Raw genomic sequence first — 20,333 nt, 5'->3', positions numbered from 1 at the left:
ACACTGGGGCGTTTTTCATGCGGTATAGCGCTGCTATACCGCATGAAAAATCATGCCCTGCAGTGTTCAATGTGAAAGCCCGAAGGCTTTCACATTGAAGCGGTGCGCTAGCAGGAGCGCACCAAAAGTCCTTACCGCGGTATAGGAGCGGTGTGTTCACCGCGCCTTCCCATTGAAATCAATGGGAAAGCGCGGTAATACCGCCCGCAATACCGGCCGCTAGCGGGGGTTAAAACCTCAACGCTAGCACCCGAATATCGCGGTAAATACGACGGTATAGCCGCGCTACAAATAGCGCGGCTATACCGTCACCGCGGCTCCACGCTGCAATGTGAAAGCAGCCCAACTCAAAATATGCAACCTGTAGAATTTTTTAAACGTCGCCTATCAAGATTTTAAAGGGTAAAAGTTTGACGCCATGCCACGAGCAGGCGCAATTTTTAAGCGTGACATGTTGGGTATCATTTTACTCGGCGTAACATTATCTTTCACAATATATAAAAAAATTGGGCAAAATTTATTGTTGTCTTATTTTTAAATTAAAACAAGTGATTTTTTTCCCCAAAAAAAAGTGCGCTTGTAAGACCGCTGCGCAAATACGGTGTGACAAAAAGTATTGCAATGACCGCCATTTTATTCTCTAGGGTGTTAGAAAAAAATATATATAATGTTTGGGGGTTTTAAGTAATTTTCTAGCAAAAAATACTGTTTTAGTCTCGTAAACACCAAATCTGAAAAACAAGCCCGGCGGGAAAGAAGTTAAAGCAGTTTAGATTTTTATTACATTTTTATAAAATGCTTTTGGTGTAAAAATTAATCTAAAGATAGATTTCTATTTAAGATACATACATTTGTTTATTCAGCATGAATTGGACCTTAGTTATGCATCATGAGGCTGTATATTATGCAATATTTAAATTTTTGGTAAACTCATTCAATGAATCCAAGCTCTACAAGCTGAGATAACATGCACTGCATCGATGCATTCACACAATTTCACAGTAGCCATGAGATAAAACAAAGATCCGGAATATTCCTTCACCGCATTGTTTTTTAAATCTATGTACAATCCAATCTGTATGACTGAATCGGTTCTGATATCACCGTTATTAACCAGACAGCTTATTATTCTAAATAGGAAGCCTTCATTGTGTTTGCACAAAATAAAGATTCTAACTACCAGCAAGAATAAGTGCCGGTTCACACAGGGGCAACCCAACATACAGCGCGACTTTGCAAGGCAACTTGGAGCGACTTACAATGCAACTTAAAATTTGCCTCCAGGACAGGCGACTTTGGCTGTGCCCAATCACAGAATAATCAGCTCTGTGGGAGGGGTTTGCCTGTGTAAACTATTTTCTCTTCCTGTAAAGTTGCTTCAGTTAACCACTTAAGACCCGGACCATTATGCAGGTAAAAGGACCTGGCCAGTTTTTGCAATTCGGCACTGCGTCGCTTTAACTGACAATTGCACGGTTGTGCGACGTGGCTCCCAAACAAAATTGGCGTCCTTTTTTTTCCCACAAATAGAGCTTTCTTTTGGTGGCATTTGATCACCTCTGAGATTTTTATTTTTTGTGCTTTAAACAAAAATAGAGCGACAATTTTGAAAAAATAAATAAATAAATAATCTATATATTTTTTACTTTTTGCTATAATAAATATCCCCAAAAAATATATATAAAAAAAAAATTCCTCAGTTTAGGCCGATAAGTATTCTTCTACATATTTTTGTAAAAAAAAAATCGTAATAAGCGTTTATTGATTGGTTTGCGTAAAAGTTTTAGCGTTTACAAAATAGGGGATCGTTTTATGGCATTTTTATTAACATGTTTTTTTTTTTTGTTTTGTTTTTTAACTACTAATGGCAGCGATCAGCTATTTTTTTCGTGACTGCGACATTATGGCGGACACATCAGACAATTTTGACACATTTTGGACCATTGTCATTTTCACAACAAAAAGTGCTATAAAAATGCACTGATTACTGTGAAAATGACAATTGCAGTTTAGAAGTTAACCCCTACAGCGCCCCCTAGTGGTTAACTGTGACCTCAGTGATCGTCGTTCCCTATATCAGGGAACAGACGATCACTGACATTGCCACAGTGAAGAACAGGGAAGGTGTACACACACCTCTCCCCGTTCTTCAGCTCCTGTGAAGAATCGCGGGACCACGGCGGCGATTGGGTCCCTCAGCTTCGGACACAGTCACGTGCTCGCGCCCAATGGCTGGGCTCTTAAAGGTGACGTACCTGTAGGTGCCTGTGCCCAGCCGTGCCATTCTGCCGACGTATATAGTCGGTAGGGGGTCCTTAAGTGGTTAAGAGAAATTCGACTTAGAGGCAACTTCAATTGAAATATATGGGTACAAGTTGCCTAGAAGTCGCCTTGAAGTAGTACAGGAACCTTTTCTGAAGTCGGAGAGACTTCAGTAGCGTACATTAAGACGGCTCTCATTCACTTCAATTGAATTGAATTGAATTTCTCATGTCGCGCGACTTGGGGGCGACACAAGTCGGATCCCAAGTCGCAGTAGTGTAAACTAGCACCAAGCCCTTTAAAGAGCACCTGTCATTTCAGATCCATCATGGCAGCGCCTGTTAGCGGGCATCCACTCACCTGCTGCGGGGGACATTTAAAAAAAAAATTCTTATTGATTTTTTTACACTTTTTTTTTTAAAAAAACTTAAATTGTGTCACTTCTATTCCAATTACAAGTAAAACATCCCTTGTAATAGAAAAAAAAAAAAAGCATGACAGGACCGCTTAAATATGAGATCTGGGGTCAAAAAGACTCTTTAAGAACTATAGCGCAAGTGATGTTTTAACGTCACTTCCGTCCTGCAATGGTATGGAGACGAGTGGGGGCCATCTTCCCCTCACTTATCTCCATACCACACACGGAAGAGGACCCGATGGCCTCCGCTAACGACGGCTCCAGTAAGCGGCAGAGGGCAACTGAAACATGGCCAGAGGGTCGCCCCCCCCCCCCTCTACCACCACTGATAAGAGTGATCTTGCAGCGAATCCACTACAGAGACCACTTTTATCTGAAAGCAGACAGCCCGCTGAAGAGGATACAGGGGTTATGGTAGTTAGCTGCTGCCATAACAACGATATCCCTCTTCAAAGTACCGCCGTATAACTACAGCAAAAGGCAATACCAAATAATTACAATAAAGCATTCCTTTTTACTTTACACCTCTTTTTAACCCAGGGGTTGACAAATTTGCTTGGAATCTAGGAGCCAGCTAAAAAATTTAGGAGCCAGAAAACGCGCCCCGTCCCGACAAGCTTGCGCGCAGAAGCGATCACGTACGTGAGCAGCGACCGCATATGTAAATGGTGTTCAAAACACACATGTGAGGTATCACCACGATTGGTAGAGCGAGAGCAATAATTCTAGCCCTAGACCTCCTCTGTAACTCAAAACATGCAACCTGTAGATTTTTTAAACGTTGCCTATGGAGATTTTAAAGGGTAAAAGTTTGACGCCATTCCACGAGCAGACGTAATTTTGAAGCGTGACATGTTGGATATCAATTTACTCAGCGCAACATTATCTTTCATAATATAAAAAAAAATGGGGATAACTTTACGGTTGTCTTATTTATAAAAAAAAAGTAATTTTTTCCCAAAAAAAGTGCGCTTGCAAGACCGCTGCGCAAATACGGCGTGACAGAAAGTATTGCAACGATCGCCATTTTATTCTCTATGGTGTTGGGATAAAAAAAATATATAATGTTTGGGGGTTCCAATTAGAGGGAAGAAGATGGCAGTGAAAAATTACATTAGAATTTCTGTTTAACTTGTAATGCTTAACTTGCAATACCAACGGCCACCACCAGATGGCGCCAGCTCACAATAAAAAAAAAAAAAATATTATATATATATATATATATATATATATATATATATATATATATATATATATATATATATATATATATATATATATATATATATATATATATATATATATATATATATATATATATATATATATATATATATATATATATATATATATATATATATATATATATATATATATATATATATATTTTGCCCCCCCTTCCAAGCCAAGTCGCCAGGACCCTATTTCTAGTCGCCATGGCGACCTGGCGCCCGGGATTTGTCGAGCCCTGTTTTAACCCATGTATATAAATCATTTTACAAACATCTAATAGAGTGTTCCCATGACAGAGGACTCAGAGTTTTCAGATAAACAGGACCTGTTTGATTATCATGTCAGTCAACTGAATAGTTAGGGAGAACGAATCAATGCTCTACTTGGTTCACCTACATAAATGTCACTAACCAGCTGTGGACATTGGGCATGCTTGTTACATTTTTAGCAGGACTGCGACATTGCGGTGGACAAATCTGACAATAAGTGACACTTTTTTGGGGACCCGACAGAACTGTCAATGTATAAATGACACTAGCAGGGAAGGGGTTAACATCAGGTGGGAACAAAGGGTTAAGTGTGCTCCTGGGGAGTGATTTCTAACTGGGTGGGGGGTGGACTGACTGAAGTAAGAGAAACATTTGGGCAACTGATTAGCAGGAACACAAGATCTTGCTCGCCTTCTCTGACAGAACAGTCTGCCTCTCCTACAAATGACTGGTGGGTCCCGGTGACTCGGAGTCAATCCTAGGAATCATGTACAGCTACGCAATTTTGCGCTTAAGGTCCCTGCTGAAGTATATGTACGCGGGGCAGTCCTTAACCACTTAAGGACTCCTCACTGTATATATTTCTTTTTTTAAAAATGGATATCTCGGTAACGACAGCAGCCGCTGCCACAACCGAGATATCCATCTTTTTAGTGAGCGGTCCTCTAAACGATAACGGTGGTCTCAGCAGCGGATTTGCCGCAAGATCACCGTTATCGGCGGCCTCCGCGGCTTGCCGGAGCCGTCGGCAGTGGTGGAGGCGATCGGGTCCTTCCTCCTGCTCGGCTGGGATACGAGTGAGGGCAAGATGGCCCCCACTTGTCTCCATAGCATAGCAGGGCGAAGACGACGTCAAAACGTTACTACCACTCATGCTTCTTAAAGGGACATTTTTCTTGTTGGAATTTTTTCAAATGACAATTTTATTTTTGCATTTTAGTCTAAATATGAGATCCCTCGATGCTGGCAGCTTCAGGCGCCGCCATCCACAGTAAGGGAAACAGGCAGTGAAGCCGTGCGGCTTCACTGCCCGTTTCCTACTGCGCATGCGCGAGCAGCTAGGGCGCTTTGTGAATGGGCCAGCTGCTGCTCTCTGCAATACACAGTTCCCAGAAGGCAGCACGCCCCATTCACAAGAAGAAACCGAGTGGAGAACAAGGAAGAAGATCCACCGCGGAGAATGAGGAGGCAGATTAGGGACTTCCGCATAGCAACCGCTATTTCAGGTAAGTAAAAAAAGTGTGATTTTTTTCCCATTTATTTATTTTAGATTTTTGATGTAAAGAATAATTTCAGGGTGGAACTCCACTTTAAGAGGACCTGTCATGCTTTTTTCTATTACAAGAGATGTTTACATTCCTTGCAATAGAAATAAAAGTGACCCATTTTTATTTTTTTAGTGTAAAAATGAATTAAAAAAAAATTAAAAAGTGCCCCATCCCGACGAGCTCGCACGCAGAAGCGAACGCATACGTGAGTAGCGCCCGCATAGGAAAACGGTGTTCAAACCACACAAGTGAGGTATCACCGCGATCATTAGAATGAGTGATAATTCTAGACCTCCTCTGTAACTAAAAAGATGCAAATTATAGAATTTTTTAAACGTCGCCTATGGAGATTTTTAAGGGTAAAAGTTTGACGCCATTCCACGAGCGGGCGCAATTTTGAAGCGAGACATGTTAGGTATCATTTTACTCGCCCCATCAATTGCAACATCACCGTGCCCCCATCAAATGCAGCTTCACCGTGGCCCATCAAATGCAGCATCACATGGCCCTTTAAATGCAGTTTCACTGTGCCCCAATTAAATGCAGCGCCACTTTGCCCCATCACTCCAGACTCACCATTGTCTTGATGAGCCTGACACACACACAGCGGACATCTCCCACTCGCTGTGTGTTACTGAGCTGGGTCTGTGCTCGGCGGCTCCGTGTATCAAGATCCCGCCCCCCCTAGACTGTCTCGTGTGATAGGCGGATCACTGAATCAATCTACTATCACACAAGACGGTCTAGGGGGCGGGATCTTGTTACACGGAGCCACTGAACACACACCCAGCTCTGTACGAGACACACAGTGGGAGATGCCCGCTGTGTGCGGGTGAGGAGGAGACGGCGGCTTCAGTCCAGCCATGTCGCTCAGTGTCTCCCAGTTTCCTGGATGGTCGCTTCAGCCAGGAAGCTGTCAGCCTGCTCTGTCCCTGCACCTCACTCGCCCTACACTAAATTCCACTCGCAAAATGCGAGCAGAATTTTTGAGGGCTGTGTGTGGTATGTATATATATATATATATATATATATATATATATATATATATATATATATATATATATATATATAGTTAAGTTTTTTTTTTTGCTCGAAAATTACAGTTTTAATCTTGTAAACACCAAATCTGAAAAACAGGCAAGGTCCTTAAGGCTGCATTCACACTAAGGCCACGTATGCGGCGTATTTTGCCGCGATTTGTTTAACTTTTTTTTTTCTCACAAATTATTTCCATTGCTGTCTATGCCGAACACCGAAAGCCGCCTGAAAAAAAGGGTCCGGGACTTGTTTTCAGGCGGCAGGCGTACGGCGTGAGATGTGAACCATCTCATTGGCAGCAATGGAAATTCGCCCCTCCAGCGGCACGAGCGTCGCGCTTTAGGCGTATATACGCCAAGGTGTGAATGCAGCCTAAGGCTGCATTCACACCTAGGCGTACAAAATCACAGCGTTTTGTCCCGCGAATTGCGGCGTCAAATTGCGGCGTTTTGTACCGCGATTTTCGGCGACAAAACGCAGCGATTGTGAATGAAGCCTCACCCCCTCTATGGAGATGGTTCACATCTCCTATGCCGAACGCCGCCTGAAAAAAAGGTCCGGGACTTTTTTTCAGGCGTACGGCGTTCGGCGCGGAGATGTGAACCATCTCTATAGAGGGCAATGTGTTTTCATCCCTCCAGCGTCTCGGGGCTGCTGCGGCGTCACACTACAGGCGACAAAACGCCTAGGTGTGAATGGGGGCTTAGTGGTTAAAGACAAGCCTTTGTGCATGTTTTACACCTGTTCTTTCTCTGCCATGCTAGCACATAAAAAAGCCAAGAGATAAAAAGGAAGATGAAAACAGACGATTCTAAATTTTCATTGCAAGAGAAAAACACCTATAGCTTACAAAACACATGTATGCAGGTGAAAAACACTTTACAAAGTTTGTGTAAACATGACAATGCACAAAAAAATAAAAAAAAAATAAAAATAAAAACATTGCTGGCAAGTCACTTGAAATATGCTGTGCTTGTGAGTGAATGCACATTGGACACCAAAATTGCCACTTTTTAGTTATTCCGGCATTTTTCTCTACCGATCTAAATACAGGCCATTGTTTTTAATGAACCTGTCCACACAGGAACGTAAACTTGAGCTGGCCACACATGGATAAAAAAAAAGGAATAAAAATTTGGTGGACTTCCAACAAAAAAAAAAAAAAAAAAGTCATGTGAATAATAAAAAAAAAAAAAAGATATATATTTTTATAGAAAATTATTTTAAAACGCTGCCTATGGAGATTTTTGAAGTACCGTAGTTTGTCGCCATTCCACGGGTGTGCGCAATTATGAAGCATAACATGTTAGGGATTTATTCACTCTGCATATTATCTTTTACATTATTCAAATAAATAGGCTAACTATTTTTTTATTATTCACGAAAGTGTACTATTATTCATGAAAGTGTACTTCTTTAAAAAAAATTGGATTTGAAAGACTGCTGCGCAAATGCAGCGCGACTTAAAATATTGCAGCCAATGATTGCCATTTTATTCTCTAGGGCAGCGATGGCTAACCTTGGCACCCCAGAGGTTTTGTTACTACATTTCCCATGATGCTCAACTACACTGCAGAATGCATGAGCATCATGGGAAACATAGTTCCAAAACATCTGGGGTGGCAAGATTTACCATCACTGCTCTAGGATCTCTGTGTTCGTTTTCAATCTTGAGATGGAAATCGGCTACCATAGTGACCATCGGTCTACCAATTCAATTGTTAGATTTTCTATCCATGTATGGCTTTGTGCTGCATATAGATTTTTTTTTTTTTTTAATCTGCATTGCTGGTTAGTATTTTTACAAGCAACTATGTGCATATGCCACCTTCCTTTGACTTTAGAAGAATTTGTACATGCAAGTGCTTTACAGCTCATTCTCACTTTTTTTGCCTGCCCGGATAATCTGATGTTCATGCCTTAGAGCAGGGTCTCCAAATGTTCAAAACAAAAAGGGCCAGTTTGCTGCCCTTCATACATTCAGGAGGCCGGACTGTGGCCAATCGAATTAGAAAATGCCCTGACAGCGGTGGGTGTAAACAATGCCATCGTTTTGGCATTCAATGGGAGTAAAAATGATATATTTAATAAAAAAAGACCAAACTTTTTTTTTTTTTTCCAAAAAACACATTTTCTACTTTGCTAGAAAACATATCTAATAGAATCATCTACATCTATGGAAAAAAAAAACACAATAAGGGTGAGTTCACACCACATGCAGTCCAGTGTGCTTTTGTCTGCATCAAAAACACATAGAAAGAAGGTTCTATGGCGTCCAATGGCATAGTTCACACCAGTACCATCAGTTCCAGGGCTTTCCAGTTATAAAAAAAACAAAAAACAAAGGTAAAACATGTTGCATTTTTTTGCACTGTACTGGAAAGTGGAAAAACTCATCAAAAATGCACTGGAACACATATTGGTTTGCGCAAAAGTTATAGCGTTTACAAAATAGGGGGTAGCATTGGCATTTTTATAGCGATCAGTGCTATAAAAATGCATTGGATTACTATAAAAATGCCACTGGCAAGGAAGGGGTTACCACTAGGGGGCGGGGAAGGGGTTAAGTATGTTCCCTGGGTGTGTTCTAACTGTAGGGGGGGTGGCCTCACTAGGGGAAATGACTGATCGCTGTTCATACATTGTATGAACAGACGGTCAGGCATTTCTCCCCTGACAGGACCGGGAGCACACACAGCTCCCAGTCCCCGCTCTGTAACGAGCAATCGCGGCGTCAGGGACGAGCGGGGGGGGGCGCGCACGCGCCTTTAGTGGCCGCTTCGAGATGCCGACGTATAGCTACAGGCTCTCGCGCAGGGGAGCCGACCTGCCACCATATAACTGCGGCAGCTGGTCTGCAAGTAGTTAAAGTGGTTGTAAACCCTTAACAACCACTTTAACCTACAGGTTAGTCTAGATTAAGGCTTACCTGTAGGTGCAAGAAATAAATCCAAAATTGACACGGTTTAGGAGATATTAACAAAAATCACAGGCACCGATTGTCTATGACGCATGCACCGTAGACAATGGCGCAGGCGCACTTTAGCAACGGTGATCGTGCCGTTCCTAAAGGATGCCGAGCCTGGTGGCTCCCGTGCGCATGTGCGGGAGTGACATCATCGCGGCTCTGGCCAATCACAGCGCTGGAGCCGCGATACCTGGAAGTAACACCCGGGAAGTGGGTTTACTTCCTCTTTAAAAGCATGACTCCCATAGGCAGAGGAATTATGGGAGTGCTAATTCCGCAACAGCTGGAGGGCCACTAGTTTGAGACCCCTGATCTATACAATATGGTATATTTTCTGAAATTTATGCAGCTAAAAACTCTATAATGTAATGGCGGTGATCAGCGCTTATAGTGGAACTATGATAGGGTGGTGGGCAATCTGGAGATAACAGACACTGGCGGGGAGAGTTACCGACACCAATACAGGGATAACTGATAATACTGTACTAATCATACTGGCCAGGAAGGTGTTAACACCTAGAGGCAATGAAGGGTTAAACTGCATGCCTAACAATTTGTAATGTGCCCTGCTTTTACTTTCTGATCTGGATGTTTCTCTCGCTGCATTTCAGGGAGCAGAAACAGCCAGATCGCTGTTCCTATGTACACAGAGTTCTGTGTTTTAGTAAACAGAGAACCCTGTGTGCGATTGGTTGCAGGTTTCAGCTGAAATCTGCTGCCTAACTCGTGCCGAGTCCAATCACAGTACGGGTCAGCAGGGGGCACCCCCAAAACCTGGCAGAAGGCCGATCACATACATGTGACTGCCTGTATATGCCGTCTGCTCACAAGAAATTCACTGTAAGCAATCAGAAAAATGGGGGTCAAACTGGCATTGGTTTTCATCTGCAGAAAACAGGAAAACTCGACACAGCGGGAGGGAAACGTGAATTTGTTCAGGAAATGACATGCAGTCTAAAAAACGAACGTTATGATACTCCTGTGATTGTCTATTATATACAGGAGCCACGCACACCACCTGATCCATGCGTTTATCTGCACTGTCAGCTTTATTTTTTGTTGTGTTGGTTTGGTATTTTATCCTTCACTGGGCGGTTTAACCATGTACGGGCCAAACTGCTTGGCTTCTGTGCCTAGTTTTATAATAAAATAGATTGGTAAACTAAAAAAAAAAAAACTAAAATAAAAAAAGGGATCAAATGTTATAAGCAAGTGAAATTTTCAAATTACATCCACCAGTCAACGAATGTACAAAGATCATTCCGACGAATATCCTTGTTTGGAAATGTGTGTGTGTACGGGCAGGATAGAAAAAATAATAAAAACACAAAGAGACAAATAAAGTAATAAGGATGGGGTACACACCTGGTGATGTGCGGGGGACGGTCCAGTGTACAATATGGGGGCGTCCGTGAAGACACACACCAGGTGTATATTATTGGGGTGTCAGTGATGACATACACCGGGTGTAAATTATTGGGGCGTCAGTCATGAGGACATACACCGGGTGTAAATTATTGGGGTGTGAGTGATGAGGACACACACCGGGTGATGTGTGGGGTGTATATTATTGGGGTGTCAGTGATGAGGACACACACCGGGTGATGTGTGGGGTGTATATTATTGGGGTGTCAGTGATGAGGACACACACCGGGTGATGTGTGGGGTGTATATTATTGGGGTGTCAGTGATGACATACACGGGTGTAAATTATTGGGGTGTCAGTCATGAGGACACACTGGGTGAAGTGTGGAGAGTATATTATTGGGGTGTCAGTGATAAAGGACACACCGGGTGATGTGTATATAAATAATGAGGGTGTCAGTAATGAGGAAACACACCAGGTGATGTGTGGGGTGTATATTATTGGGGTGTCAGTGATGAGGGGACACACCGGGTGTATATTATTGGGGTGTCAGTGATGACACACACCGGGTGATGTGTGGGGTGTATATTATTGTGGTGTCAGTGATAAAGGACACACCGGGTGATGTGTATATAAATAATGAGGGTGTCAGTAATGAGGAAACACACCAGGTGATGTGTGGGGTGTATATTATTGGGGTGTCAGTAATGAGGGGACACACCGGGTGTATATTATTGGGGTGTCAGTGATGAGGACAAAGTGTGATGTGTGGGGTGTATATTATTGGGGTGTCAGCGAGGACACAGTGTGATGTGTATATAAATAATGGGGTGTCAGTGATGAGCACACACACACACGGGGTGATGTGTGGGGTGTATATTATTGGGGTGTCAGTGATAAAGAACACACCGGGTGATGTGTATGTAAATAATGGGGTGTCAGTGATGAGGACACAGTGTGATGTGTATATAAATAATGGGTGTCAGTGATGAGGACACAGTGTGATGTGTATATAAATAATGGGTGTCAGTGATGAGGACACACACCGGGTGATGTGTGGGGTGTATATTATTGGGGTGTCAGTGATGAGGACACACAGTGTGTATATTATTGGGGTGTCAGTGATAAAGGACACACCGGGTGATGTGTATGTAAATAATGGGGTGTCAGTGATGACACACACCGGGCGTGCAATGCAGGGACGAGGCCTCCACACACATACACATCCGATGCGTTTCTTATCCCCGGGGTTATCAGGATGTGACACCTCACAGAGGAAGCAACAACAAATGGTTTGTGGGGTCACAGATGTAAATACCCCCCTCCCCCACCCATACGATGCAGCCCGCCGCCCTCCCCCACACACACATTCCCTTACCGATCACAGCTCGGCGGCCTCCTACATGGCCCCGTCTGTGGGAACCCGGTACAATCCGAAGCCCCAACGGCTTCCTTCCCCACCCAAAGGGGCCGATGGCGAAGCTCTCCCTTGGAGGTGGGGGATGGGGTGCCTCCAGACGTTCTCCAGTTCTCACCGTTCGCAGCGCTCTCACGTCTAAACAATTACCGAGCACACAGAAGGAGGTGAGGTGAATGAGGCGGCACCGAGACTACAAGGACCCCTTTACAACAGCCTCTTCTCCACCGCCCGTCCCGGCCGAGCTCAGAGTCCTCCTCGGCCAGAACTACACCTCTCTCGGGCTCTCGCGATACTTCCCTGACACGAAAGGGAAGCGGAAAAGCCCAGCTGCTGTGGCATTGGCTAATTAGCGGGCCACGTGACGCGCTCTGACGGCCATCTTTGTTTTGGGAATAGCTTGTTGTGGAGATGTTTATTTCAGCCGTCGAGTAGATCGTTTCTCTAGATAATGACTGTCTCTATTAAACTTCTTACAATATTATCAGTGACTTTTAAAGCGGCATTAAAGCCAAAAGCAGACATGTATTATATTGCATACACTTACATGCAATGTATTTCTATTCGCCTGGTGATGTAACCTGCAAGTCTGTTGATGTAACCTGCAAGTCTGTTATTTGCTGCACATCAACTGCCCACCCTTAACCACTTGCCAACTGCGCTTTAGTCAAATAACAGCTACTGCGCTACTGACCAGTCCTTGTAATCACGCCTGCTTGGGGGCGCTCTGTGATCACCTTGTCCTTAGGATACAGCTGATCAGGGTAAAGGGCCAATCACAGAGGCCCTTTATAACATGATCAGTTGTGTCCAATCACAGCTGATCACGATGTACACACAAGCCAATTATCAGCATTTCTATTCCTCACACTGACAGAATAGGAGAAGGGAAACAATTAGTTTCCCATCAATATGGGAAGGAGACGGAATGACAATTTAGTTAGTAAAGTTAGTATAAATAAAAAAAAAAAATGTAGAGAATTAGGATTGGTTACCTACCGAGGCACGAACAAGTTGACAGTTGGTGATGAGAAGCTATAAATAAGAGTGACCGACAGCAATTTCTTCAGTGAGCGGCGGTGACAGATTGAAGACACGTCCCCTCGTTCGGTGCGATGGAATTCTTGCTGCGTCAACAGATGGATCGGGCCGCGGCGCCTGGCGGAGACGAATGGATCCAACGCTGCCTGTCATTATCACCGCCGTTTTCGACTACTCAGGAAGCGAGATCTGAGGTGTTGCCTTCTTCCCTGTCCCTTCCTGCCCATGGCCCGCCCTCGGTGTCCGGTATTATTCCTTCCCCTATGGACTTCTGTATTGGACGGAATGCTCCGCCTCGTTCGGGGGCGGATGTAATGAATGAGGAGAGGAGAGTCGATAAACAGCTTGTGTCAAAGAGACATCTACACCGATTATCAGCATAGTCCCAACAGTGCCCACTAGTACTGCCAATCAGGGCCCACCAGTGCTGCCAATCAGGGCCCACCAGTGCTGCCAATCAGGGCCCACCAGTGCTGCCAATCAGTGCCTCATCAGTGTCACCTATCAGGGCCACCTACCTGTGCTCATCAGTGTCACCTATCAGTGCAGCCTCATCAGTGCACATCAGTGAAGGAGAAAAATTACCTGTTGTGCACAGCATTGCATGGCCGTGCAGTTGTCAGTTACAGTAACGTAGTGTCGTAGCACAAAAAAATGACCTGGTCATGAAGGGGGGTAAATCTCCCAGAGGTCAAGAGGTTAAACAATTATTTTCTATTTTGAAGAACTAATAGGTGGTAGTCATAGCAGAAAACAAAGGAAAGGAGAGGTATGCTATATTGCTCCTTGCAAATTAGGCAATATTACTGCTGACTACCACATCTTATAACTCTCTTGGTGAAACTCAAAAAATTCGAATATCGTACAAAAGTTAATTTATTTCACTAATGTAACTTAAAAGGTGAAACTAATATATGAGATAGACTCATTACATGCAAAGCGAGATAGTTCAAGCCGTGATGAAAACCCCAAAACCCCAAATCCACAGTCTCAGAAAATTAGAATATTGTGAAAAGGTGCAATATTCTAGGCTCAAAGTGTACCACTCTAATCAGCTAATTAAGCCATAATACCTGCAAAGGGTTCCTGAGCTTTTAAAAGAGTCAAAATGTATGAACACTTTTAATGGTAACTTAGCTTTCTTATATACAGTTTTAGAAACCAAGTGAACAATGAATCAACTCCACCCACAAGGCACTTCAATACACACTCTTAGACAATGACATTCAGTTGAGTTAATTATCCCCAGACGTCCGGACTCCGATACTAAGTGATTCACCTGCATAATACACATTTCTATGTCAGACGTTTTGGCACCGATTTAACATGACCTAATTACTACAGCTGAGAAGTCACATTCCTTTACTAAACATAATTGACATGCTAATTCCCTATCCCTGAAAGGAGACATCTGAGGCCCCGTACACACGAGAGGATCCATCCGCTGGAATTGATCCGCGGACCGGCTCCAGCGGATAGATCCCCTGGTGTGTACAATCCAGCGGATCTGTTTCCGCGGATTTTTATCCCCTGGGATGGATTTCAAGCGGATAAAAATTTGAAGACATGCTTTAAAATCTATCCGCTTGAATCCATCCCAACGGATTGATCCGCTGGTCTGTACAGACTCACCGGATCAATCCGTCCGAATGGATCCCCCGCATGCGTCGTAATGATTCGACGCATGCGTGGAATTCCTTATATGACAGCGTCGCGCACGTCGCCGCGTCATCATCGCGGCGACGGCGCGACACGTCATCGCGATGGGATTTCGGCGCGGATTTCGATCCTATGGTGAGTACACTCCACCGGATCCAAATCCGCTGAAATCCTCAAGAGGATTTATCCGCGGAAACGGTCCGGTGGACCATATCCGCGGATAAATCCTCTCGTGTGTACTAGGCCTTACCCTTAGACTGCTAACTCACAACACATATCTATCATCAATAGCATCTTCACACAAACAGTGTTATTAGCATACATAATGAAAGGTCTTGGAGCAGACCAAATTAACACCTCAAAAGCATGTGTCCTCACATTGAAGGAGACACTCCACTGACCTGGTGTGGGTCAGAATAACGACTTGTAATATCTCAAGATATCCTGCAATATGAATTATCAGTTATCAGTCACATCTCATGTAATTTATAATTAATATTTCTCAGTCACCCTATGCCCAAAAGGGGCACAGGGTGACCCTAGACCCAAGAGTCATTAGTGACGCTGGCACAGGAGTACCCCCCCATCCTTTAAAAGTCTCTGGGTGTCATGGGATCATTCCGTTACAATCACAATCATGGGAAAGACTGCTGATCTGACAGTTGTGCAGAAAACCATCATTGACACCCTCCATAAGGAGGGAAAGCCTCAAGAGGTAATTGCAAAAGAAGTTGGATGTTCCCAAAGTGCTGTATCAAAACACATTAATAGAAAGTTATGTGGAAGGGAAAAGTGTGGAAGAAAAAGGCGCACAACAGCAGGGATGACTGCAGCCTGGAGAGGATTGTCAAGAAAAGGCCATTCAAAAGTGTTGGGGACTTTCACAAGGAGTGGACTGAGGCTGGAGACTTTAAAATGAGACTTTAAAGATTACCACCTACTAAGTATCCTGTATATACATACCTAAATGTACAAAGAACCTGGGAACTCCTCATCAGCCACAATCACATATTCTGCACGGTTTCTTCACATCTCCACTGGCCAGACAAAGAAAATGACCCAAGATAGTACCCTTAGAGCTGCCAACAAAGCAGTCAAGGCCTGACCATTCCACAGAATGAAATCACAAATAATAACTATACTAATGCCACATACACACAATCAAAATTTTAGATGAAAAAATTCCGATCGTGTGTGGGCCCCATCTGACTTTTTTCCGTCGGTGTTTAGAAATAGAACATGTTTTATTTTTTTTCGATGGACAAAAAAACGATAGAAAATTCCTATCTTCTGTGTGCAACTCCGACGGATAAAAAACCCATGCATGCCCAGAATCAAGTCGACGCATGCTCGGAAGCATCGAACTTCATTTTTCTCTGCTCGTTGTGGTGTTTTACGTCACCACGTTTTGGATGGTCTGAATTTAGTCTGACAGTGTGTATGCAAGACTGATGGAAGTCAGCTTCATCGGGATTCCGACGAAAAATTCCATCACATTTTATTCCATTGGAAATTCTGATCGTGTGTGCGCCGCATAAGGCTCAATATACAAAAGTAAGCAGTTGACACAATATTGCATATATTAGCAAAGATACATAAAAGTATATATAAAAATATATAAAAGCAGACAAAGTCTGACAAAAAGGTAGACAAAGAAGGGCAAAACAGTTAAAGTTGGTCAGATAAGTCCATAAAGTCCTTGATGGTAGATGGTGCTCATAGATATGTGGCAAAGAGACCTTCACCCTCAAACCACGTAGATAGCCTCTTACCAAATGGATTTGACCTTGAGGTCAAAAAGCACAGACAAACATCTCTTTCAGAAATGGAACATCTTCCAACTTCTCTCACAGGCAATGAAATTCAATAGATGTTCCTGTACCGATGACCAACAAAACTCCCAATGGTTAGTAGTCAAAGAGAAAGGCAGAGGTATCTCATAGGGGTCAATTCACTAAGAGATAAATACTGCATGAATTTTTGAGTTATAGGGCGCATGCGCGAAGCTGACTGAGCAGAACATGTCTGCTTAGTGCTCCGCACCAACCGGGACCCGACGACCAGATATTAACACATTTTTTCAGTCCTCGACCCCCCAACAGTGCCTGTCACATACCTGCGACTCCCAGGCACATTCTGACAGGATGCACAGTGTGAGGAAAGCGAAGCTGAAACCACAGAAGGCTCAGGAAGCGCTGACTAAAACTGCAGCTCATACAGCAAGCTCACACTCACAGCTGCAGCTCCGGTCTCCTTCTTCTCTGTCAAAAGGTGAGTCCCACTCTGACCTTGGGGTGACCCCCACAGATATACAGAATGCTATAAATAGCTCTGACTTATTAAATCAATTTAAAAGGATTCTCCATAGAGCCTTACAGAATACCTCAGATAATATCACAGACAAACTGACATGGGAGATATGTGAGGACCACTATCCTTGAACAAAGGATGAATGAAGTTGATGTTACTACCTCTAACCAGATGAAAGAATTAGAATCCTTCAGCCCTGGTTCACACGGTAACGATTTGAGATGCGATTTGACATGTCAAATCGCATCTCAAATCGGCGGCAATTGTCGGCAATGGCACTGTCCTAATCAGTGCGACGCCGCATCTGCGATTTAAAAAAGTAGTTCCTGTACTACTTTTTGCGATTTCGGGCCGCGATTTACATGAAATTGCGGCCGAAATCGCGGCAAAATCGCAGCCGCAAAATCGCGGTAAAATCACGCATTTTACCGCGATTTTTAATTCGCAGCAGTGTGAACCTAGGCTTTAAGATGAATATTCTCCTATTCAAAACCGCATTGAAGATTTTGAGAACAGAGCCAGGTGGTCCAACCTACGGATACGCGGTATCCCTGAGGTAAGGAAAATGTGGATAAGGGGGCGCTAGTGAGCCAAAAACAAATTAAAAGATATTCAAAGATATACAATTTGATACATAAAGTGCATGTGCAATGATAATAATAAAAAACTCGTGATATAATAAAGGAAAAGGTGTGCAAGTTCACACAACAAAAGTCCATAAAGTGAATGAATGATCTACTAAATGTCCATAGAGATCTGGGTTTTCACTGTGCCTGTGGTAAATAGGTTAGTAGAATTCCACCTCCACCGATCTAAGACACCCAAACATGTGTAAATAGATGGACCCTTACCGCATGGAGTTGACCTAGTTCGTTAGAAAGAGGTCAAATAAAGCTTAATTGTCACCTAAGGACAAAGATAGGAATGCCTGGAGTTTCTGCTGGTCAGCTGGTATGGAGCGTCATATAATATAAAAGAGAGATATCGCCATCGTATAATACTGTTTATTAAAAGTTAAAACATAGAAAATGCTGATTGGAGGCTTACTTTTGCGGTGCCCGCATCCCGGCACTGAGGCTTAAGGCTTAGTGAAGCAGCGGATCGTGTGCCCGGTCTATGGAGAGGATGATGTCCGCGCTGGTGGAGTCTACGGCGTGCGCTTCACCTCGCTGAGCCGAGAAACCAGCCGGACCGGAAGTTTACTTTGCGTGGTCTGCGTGTCGCCTCGACGTACGTTTCAAGTTATGTCGTCATCAGGAAGCGCGCTAGACTCACGCAATAGGTCTAATGGGCGGCCAAGGCAGATTGAATAGCCAATGGGAAAGCCTCAATCTCAGTTACTAGGCAATAGATGTATACAATAAAAGCTGTAGTACAAGCCGTTCATAGTATCAATGGAATATATTAATCAAAGAATAATACGTTGGTATCTAATGCATGGGTGACACCAATTACATTATGTTATTTATTATACATACAATATACCAATATATACGAATTTAAAATTATAAACTGAATTAATTCTAAAATAGTTAAAAGTATGTTTTAAAAAAAATGTTTTAAAAAATATAGATATATGAAAAATTATTTGAAAAATACATATATATATATTAAGATGCACTGATCTTTTAAGGACTCCAATAACAACTATTCATTGGTCAGGAAGCAGTTCAAATCAAGTTCAATATTGAGACCCAGTGGTCGCATAGTCCTCAGGCGATGCAACCACTGAGTCTCATTTTGGGACACCGCTCTGGTGAGGTGGGTGCCCCTCCAATGGCTGGTAATTCTGTCAATACCAAAAAAGGTTAATTTGCTGGGATCTCTATTGTGGAACAAGTCAAAGTGTTTGGACACACTATGGTTGGGGTAACCATTAAGGATATTTGCTACGTGTTCATTGATCCTTATTTTTAGTTCTCTAGTGGTCCTACCCACGTACTGGAAGGTGCACGGACATTCTAAGACATATGTTACATACTTAGAATGGCAGGTGATCAGGGGCTTAATTGAAAACTCTTCTTTAGTAACTGCAGAGCTAAATTTGGTAATTTTGCGATTTTTTCTGTTAGTAGTTTTGCAGGATCTGCAGCGCGTGCAGTAATGAAACCCGGAACCATCCAGGAAGGTGAGGGGTCTCTCCGGAGGGTCAGGGACATTACCCGCTATGGTTCAGGATAAAGTCAGAGAAATAGAGGTTAACAAAAATATTAGTAACAACAAAATGGTGACAGAAGGTATTACAAAATTGGAACAAAATAAAAATATAGTAGTCCGACCAGCGGACAAGGGAGGAGGGGTAGTACTGCTTAAAAAAGAGGATTATTATGGAGAAATCCAACGTCTTTTGAGTGATACTACCACCTATCTACCCCTTCCAGGAGACCCCATGATTAAATTAAAAGAGAAACTCTCATGTTGGGTCAGTGATGGTGTGTCAAAAACCATTCTGACCCAAAAAGAAGCAATGTACCTTGTTCCAAAGGTTCCACGCACTCCTGTGCTGTACATTGTCCCAAAGATACATAAACATAGGACCAAACCTCCTGGTAGACCCATACTCAGTGGGATCGACTCGCTTTTTGCTAGAGTCGGAGAATATTTGGACATATTTTTGCAACCCATGGTTCGTATAGGCAAGGCCTACCTGCAAGATAGTAGGGAACTTATCAGGTCTTTGACCTCTGTCACAGTTACAGATGTTACCTGGTTGGTAACTATAGATGTCGAATCTTTATATACTAACATCGCACAATCTGATGCCATTGTGGCAGTGACAGAGGCCTTTCATAAGAAATCTACACTGCAGGAGGCCCAAATAGTTTTTTTGGTCCAGGGACTTTTATTAGCCATGGGCAACAATTATTTTTGGGCGCTGAACCAGTTTTATAAGCAAATTAAAGGGGTTGCTATGGGGGCTCGTTATGCCCCCAGTGTTGCCAATCTAGTCCTAGATAAATGGGAAGAAGAAACTATTTTCAGAGAACATGACAAGTCTTTGACTTATTATAAACGGTACATAGATGATATTTTCATGCTATGGGAGGGGTCCCAGGAATCTCTTGTTGTGTTCATATCACAAAT

General features: G+C 43.2%; 1 protein-coding gene across 6 annotated transcripts in view; it reads right to left on the bottom strand.

Annotated features, from left to right (window-relative positions):
* RNF111 (ring finger protein 111) overlaps positions 1-12,559 on the bottom strand; it is an 89,307-nt gene extending 76,748 nt beyond the window's left edge. For all 6 annotated transcript variants that reach the window (XM_040342774.1, XM_040342775.1, XM_040342776.1 and 3 more), the window contains exon 1: positions 12,201-12,559. The gene's annotated coding sequence lies outside the window, so the exon portion shown is untranslated. The remainder of the gene's footprint in view (positions 1-12,200) is intronic.
* Positions 12,560-20,333: the final 7,774 nt, after the last annotated feature.

The sequence above is a fragment of the Rana temporaria genome, chromosome 3 (assembly GCF_905171775.1).
Source record: "Rana temporaria chromosome 3, aRanTem1.1, whole genome shotgun sequence".
Classification (NCBI taxonomy): Eukaryota; Metazoa; Chordata; class Amphibia; order Anura; family Ranidae; genus Rana; species Rana temporaria.
Note: the sequence above shows the minus strand (reverse complement) of the source record. Positions and strands in the feature narration are given on the sequence as shown.